Here is a 7,427-nt window from a genome sequence, read left to right on the forward strand (position 1 = left end):
CGTTTCATTGCAGAAATGTTCCAACGTGATCTGCACGCATAGTTAACAAGTAAGTAGTTGTCAACAAAACTGTCTCAAGTTAAATTAAAAGAGGTTTAGTCACAATCCTGGTTTGTTATAGAAGTTCAGGTAGGTACAGTAGCTGCGTCAGCATGCCTAGGCAGCAAAGGAACAAGTAATAGGTTTATTCCATGCTGAAAAAAAGAAGAAAGAAAACACGTTTCGGCTGTGGAGCCTTCAGGTGTGAGAAAGACAGGGCGGTAAGCAAAGGTAATGTGGCGGGAGTTACAGGGTTTGGAGCTGTAAACTGAGACTTAAGCAATTGCAGATTGGGAGGCTACAAAATAAATATAATTGAAGATTTTAAATGGAAAAATAAATGGCATAAATTGCAAACCTTTTTTCAGAAATACACTGTCCTTTAAAACCCTTTAAAAAGAGTTGCAAAACATTTATTCAATATTCTACCATTCCTGTCAGTTGTGCAATAAATAGCAGGGTAATATGCCTAAAATAAATCTGATTCTTTTGATATTTTAATTCACACGTTCTGCAGCTCAAATCAGCTGGGGAATGCTGATAAAATCGATTCAGCGATAATTTCTGCTGCAACATCTGCTTAGCACTGTAATAACAAACCTATGAATTATGTCAGACCTCTTTATTTTATATAATAAAAATGTCTTCTGGAATGCTGATACTAGCTTTCTGTTCACACTGTTCACACTAGCATATGGAAAAGGTTATACAGTACAAGGTGTAGAAAGAAGATGTCTATGATTCTCATGATAATATGACCACATCTGAAATCTGATATTAAGGCTTCCAGGTCTCAATGGTAATCACCAGTAATTCTAATTTTATTAACATTACCCAACTAATTCAGAATATATTCATTAAAAATATCCGAATTAGTGGAGCACAAGTATACAAGCCTTTTTAGAGTATACACTGCACACAGGTATAAAATAATCATAAAAGTTGTATTTGTTACTGTATAAACACTCTTGAAGTGTTGTCATACATGTATATCATAATTTTAGTACTTCAGTAAATATTCAGGTCTATATGTATGTTGTTGCTTTATATTGCTATAGAATAAAAATGCAATTAACGTTAATTTAGATATTATTTCAGTAGCCAGTGATGTTAGTTGATTTTGCAGGTAATGTAGTCTTTATTCTTTTATCTTTTATATTCACAGTTTTTAAAAGTGTGTTTAACTACATGGTCTACTAGATTATTTTATTTGGAACTCTGCCCATCATTTGAATGTTAAATCTTTTTTTGCACAGTATAGATGTGCACAGATGGGCATGGACATTTCTAGGTCACTCTCTGTTTCTTTAAGCAATTGGCCTGTTGAGTTCACTTAATGTTTGATTTTAGCAATGCTTTAGCTACAAGGCAAGTCCTAAAACATTTTAATGAGCAGCTTACATGCTGACAAGAGTCTTATAACCTAAACATTTCAAAAGCAAGTGAAATTACGTTATTTAATTTTAACAACACTTTTATCATAATTATGCAATATATGTACTTGTACAATGATATACTGTATATATACTGTATTTGCATATTATTTTTGTTTCAAAATCTCTTCTTGATGCAGTTTTAGGAGTAAAATATTGGATAATTGGGATTGTAGAAATACAATTAATCTGACGTAATAAAAATCCATCGTGACCAACATGTCACATTGATGGCATGTGCTACAAGCCAAAAATGGCGGCGCGCATGGAGAGGCTTTATTAGCTCTCAAACAATGGTGCTTTTTGTTAGTTATTTTTATGTTATATGTCACGATATTTACTCAAGACACTGAAGTTTACATCTCCTACGACCGGAAGACATTACTGGACATCAGAAACAACTGCAGGGATTTGTTGTTGGGATTGGCTTTTACCAATCATGGCCTCCTGATAATCTCCATCTGTGAACTGGCTTCATTACTCTGTTCTCCTCCTCACTGATAGCTGGTGTGTGGGGAGCGTTCTGGCGCACTATGGCTGCCGTCGCATCATCCGGGTGGGGCTGCACACTGGTGGTGGTGGATTATTACCTGTAAAGTGCTTTGAGTGGAGTGTCCAGAAAAGCGATATATAAGTGTAAGTAATTATTATTATTATTATTATTATTATTATTATTATTATTATTTCTCGTTCAGTTCGCTTGACCTGGATTACATCAGCTGGTCCATCCTCTACACCGCGGACCCGGAAGCCACGGAGCCGCCAGGCCATGACCGCCGGGAGAGGACGAAACAAAACTCAGGCTCACTACTTGCCAGGAAATAAAAGACTGCTGCACTGTCATTCAGCGGAACGATTTTTTAACTCTCTGCCCTGATAAAAACAAGGGAGGAGGTCTGTGTATTTATGTCAACCAAGCATGGTGCAGAGATGCTACAGAAATCGCGATCCACTGCTCACCAGATTTAGTATTTTTAATGGTAAAAATGCGACCCTTCTATTTACGAAGGGAATTCACGTCGGTCATTATTACCGCTGTGTACATATCTCCTCAAGCTAATGCTAAGGGAGCAGTCAAAACGCTATCCAAAGCTATTAGTAAACAAGAATCAGCACACCCTGATGGTGCTTTTATTATTGCAGGCGATCTTAATCAGGGAAATCTAAAATCAGTCCTGCCTAGCTACCAGCAACATGTTGACTGCCCCACCAGAGGTAACAACACACTAGACATGTATATACTAATGTACAAGGTGCTTACAAAGCAGTATCTCACCCTCCTCTTGGACAATCTGACCATATCTCTCTGTTCCGCCTCCCAGCCTACAGACGACTTCTCAAACGCACCAAGGCATCAGTTATAACTGTAAAAACATGGACCAAAGGGGCAGAATCAATGCTTCAGGAATGTTTTGAGTGCACAGGCTGGAGTGTGTTTCAAAGATGCAGCCTCCCACGGACCCACACCAATATCGACATATATGCATTATCTGTCACCAGCTACATCAGCAAATGTGCTGTGACAAGCGTTAAAAAGATACACAAACTCCCAAATCAAAAACCCTGTATGAACACTGAGATCTGCTCTCTGCTCAAAGCCCATGATGCAGCCTTCAAATCTGGTAATGAGGAAGAACGGAGAGTGGCAAAGAAAAAATTAAGAGCTGGCATAAAATCTGCCAAGAAACACTACTAATCCCAGATAAAACACCAACGCTAACCCACGACTCATGTGGCAAGACATAAATACAATCATGATCTACAAGAACAAAACAAGCCCTGTAAGCGCTACTGACCCCTCCCTCCCAAACAAGTTTAACAGCTTCTACGCACGCTTCGAAGCTCAAAACCCTGAACCAACCACCTGGACCACTGACTCCCCTGCCACCCCACCCCCCACACTATCCAAGCTACTGTAGATGTGTGGAAATCACTAAGTAGAGTGAACATACAAAAAGCTGCTGGACCTGATGGTATCCCTGGCCTGGTGCTCAGAACATGTGCCTGGCAGATAGCTGATGTCTGTACTGACCTGTCCTTAGCCCAGGTCACTGTAACTACAGTAGCTGCTTCAAGACAATCACCATCGTGCCAGTACAAAAAAAAAATCAGCAGCCACATGCCTGAACGACTACCGCCGTATTGCACTCACCCCCATCGTAATGAAGTGCTTTAAAAAACTTATTCCACACATTAAAGCCAGCATTCCCAAAACACTCGATCCTCTCCAGTTTCCCTATCTCACAAACTATTTCACGGAGGATGCAGTCTCTATAGCTTTACGCACCACACTAACCCACCTGGATAAAAGGAACACCTACAGTATACAAGAATGCTGTACATTGACTTTAGCTCAGTATTGGTAACACCATCATACCCATAAAACTTGCTACCAAACCCGGTGCTCTAGGTCTAGATACCACCCTCTGTAGACTTCTTCACCAGCAGACCCCAAACTGTCAGGATTGGCAACCTCACCTCAAACACGTTTACCCTTAACCCATAAGGGCTGTGTGCTCAGCCCACTCCTTTACTCCCTGTTCACCCACGACTGTACTGCCAGGGACTGTGGTGGAGATGGTGAATAACTTAAAATTCCTAGGTTTGGCAACTGCACTGCATCCGACCGTAAGGCACTACAGCGGGTGGTCAAAACTGCCCAACACATCATCGGCAGTGCCTTACCACCCATCCAGGAAATCTACACCAGAATCTACACCAGAAGTTTGAAAAAAGCCACCAAAATTATGTCTGACCCCACTCACCCCAGTCATAACTTGTTTGTTCCCCTACCATCTGGTAGAAGGTTCCGGATGCTCCAGTCACACACAACTAGACTCGAAAATAGCTTCTTCCCCAGAGCCGTCAAGCTGGTGACGCCCCCACTCTCTCCCATCATACTATGATCTCTCCTCACTTCTTCCTGTACCCACAATGACCGTACTCCAACACCACTACATACACGACAACTGAATAGAAGCCGAAATTGTACTTAACACTTTACTAGTTGTACTATTTATTAATCGCTGTATTATTTTTGCACTGTTTTGTCCTGTTTGCATACTTTTCTCAGTTTGCATATTTGCACAGTTTTTGACAACTTTGCACTGGCAACATACTGTTGTTTACACTGTTAGTGTTATTGTATTACTTTCTATTGTCTTGTCCTCCCTGCACCTGAGAGATTAATGGGAAACACTTTTCACTATTCTATGCACCCATGTAAGCAAAATGACAAATAAAGTTGAATTTAATTGAATTTACATGAACCCATCACACTAGCCAGATCATACACTATATGCTGTTGTATTTTTATTACTCCCGATTGATATTGGTACAGGCTGAGGCACAGTAGGTGACAATGGAGGGGTCTCTAAGAATTTAGACACCAAACTAGTGTCAATATTTCCACTTCCTCGAGCTTCAAACCAAGTGGTGTTTACTTGTTTATGGTCAGTGATGGAAACACTGATCAAAATAAGCTTCTGCTTTACCTTAGCTAATTAAGTTCTGGGTAATTTAAAATGTAAGTTAATTGTAGATTAAAAGTGTCAAAAGTGTAGGATAAAAGACAGAGGACAGAACAACAGAAAGAGGGGAAAGGGGAGACCACCAGAGAGAGAGGAGACGGAAAAACACAGAACACAAAGCGTGTGCCAAAAAGACCTTCTTGGAGCTAAGAATCTGAACCTTGTTAAGAGAACTGGCTATTCTGTAGTTTTTCCTGAGTGACAAATCCTACGGTTAAAATAGCCTCTCCTGGTGAGTGGGTGAATTTTAGAACAGACGGTTAGGCTCCCATTTATTTTGTGGCATCCGGATTAGAGAGAGAGGTTTAATCATAAATTGCATTCTTTTTAGTTTCCAAGAGCTTTTTTTCCCCCCCAACGGTTTTTGTAACGAACAGTTCTTTCCGGACCCCATGCGGATGACACAATCCGAGGAAGTGGGAAAACACCAGGAAAAAGACATGTAGGAATACGGGACTGAAAACAGGGGGCGTGTCCAAAGTGCGCTGGTGCACGGGGGGGGTGTGTGGCCGAGGCAAACAATCCAAAAAGTAATCCAAAGAGGGAATCCAAAAACGCAAGAAAGTCCATAGCCAGGAGATCTATCCAAACAAGGAATTAAAAACACGAACCAGGTCGGAACCGGCGGACCAGGACCGGGCGCTTCCAGGTCCCGGACTCGCACGGTGCGGAAACCCGATGCAGAGCAAGGATGAACGTCAGCGCCTGGCTTTTAAGGTGGGCTGGAAAAAGGGGTCAGGTGCAAAGAAATAAGTCTGAAGTGAAAGGGCTGGAGCACCCTTAAGGAGGAGGGACTATAATCGTGACAGTTTTGATTGTTTTAGACTCATTGTTTTTGCTTTGTGGAACCTTTTCAAATCTGATTAAAACCCCACCTAGTGTCAAGGTTAGCATTTCCACACTCCTTAGACATTTTTTAGGCTAAGTGCTGGATTTTGAGTCCCTTTAGAACGAGTGATAATTTGCTCCAATCTGAAACTTTTTTTTCTGAGACTTTTGCCTGCCTTTGTTGTACAATATATTGCAGCGCTTAGAAATTGTATTTGAAAACTAAGTCTGATTCAAAGTTGTAAGAGCACCTGTTCTGCTGTAGACCATCAGTTTCAAAGACCTTTTTTCAATCGTTTGATTGTTTTAGACTCATACCTTTTGGTTTGAGGAACATTTGAAAATCTCATGACTAGAGGGCTTTAGAGACATATTTCAGGACTGCTCTTGTAGCGAATTTGGGTTCTTTGGGGTTTCTGCCCTTGCCGCTCCTGCCCCAGTTCGTCCCCTGCCTCAGGATTGAACCGGAGACTCCAGCGTCACACAACAGGGATATTGCCCGCTGAGCTACAGAAGGCCTTTGTCAGTCTGGGCGGCCAACATCCCTGTTATGTCCAGGGGAGTAGAGGACAGTGCCGTCACCATGGTGCAACCAGCTCCTACAACCTGTACAGTATGTCGGCCGTTCGTTACACTCTGTTGAAGCCCCAGCAAGGGTGAGCATTAGTATTCCTACACTACTTAGACAGTTTTTACACTCATTGCTGGATTTTGAGTCCCAAGGGAACATTAGGACAAGTGATAATTTGCTCCAATCTATAACTTTTGATTTCAGAGACTCTTGGCTATCTTTATTGTATATTACAGTGCTCAGGAATTGTATTTGAAAACTGTGTCAGATAAAAAGTTGTAAGAAAACCTGTTCTACTGAAGACCATCAGTTTCCAAGAGCTTTTTATTTGTTTTGATTGTTTTAGACTCATACTGTACTTTTTGGTTTGAAGAACATTTGCAAATCTAATTCCTGGAGGGCTTCATATACAGATTGCAGGAATGCTCTGTTGACACCCCACGTAGAGTTAGGGTTAGCATTTCCACACTCCTTAGACATGTTTTATGCTCAGTGCTGGAGTTTGGGTCCCAAGGGAACATAAGGACAAAATTGATTATTTGCTCTTATTTGAAACTTATTTTTTGAGACTTTTGGCCACCTTTGTTGTACGTATATTGCAGCACTCAGGAAGTGTATCCGAACACTGAGTCAGATCAAAAGTTATAAGATAACCTGTTCTACTGAAGACCATAAACTTCTTAGAGCTTTTTTTAAAGGTTTTGTTTTAGACTTTTTGGTTTGACTCCAAAAAGCTGTGACTGCCCTGTCTTTCTCACACCTGAAGAAGGCTCCACGGCCGAAAGGTTGTGTTTTCTTTCTTCTCTTTTCAGCATGGCTCTGTCCTCTTGCTATTGTATACTGTATCAGGAAAATAAAGTATATGCCCAGCAAGGGGGGTGTAATGTCTTGTCTGTTTATCAAACATAATCTACAATTATGGACAACCATTTTTGCCATGGTTGTGAATATTATAATACTGTACCTCTGAAGTCACATCCAATCTTCCTGTAAAATTAAAAAAACACAGAAATACAAGCGGGCACT

The 7,427-nt window shown here is 40.9% G+C and overlaps 1 long non-coding RNA gene across 1 annotated transcript; it reads left to right on the forward strand.

The window, feature by feature from the left end:
• Positions 1-2,013: 2,013 nt before the first annotated feature.
• Positions 2,014-2,315, forward strand: LOC138226615 (uncharacterized). Its single transcript, XR_011184604.1, has 2 exons — positions 2,014-2,108; positions 2,168-2,315. It is a non-coding gene; the product is annotated as an uncharacterized lncRNA (long non-coding RNA).
• The last annotated feature ends 5,112 nt before the right edge of the window (positions 2,316-7,427 follow it).

The sequence above is a fragment of the Lepisosteus oculatus genome, chromosome 2, assembly GCF_040954835.1.
Source record: "Lepisosteus oculatus isolate fLepOcu1 chromosome 2, fLepOcu1.hap2, whole genome shotgun sequence".
In the NCBI taxonomy this organism is placed as follows: Eukaryota; Metazoa; Chordata; class Actinopteri; order Semionotiformes; family Lepisosteidae; genus Lepisosteus; species Lepisosteus oculatus.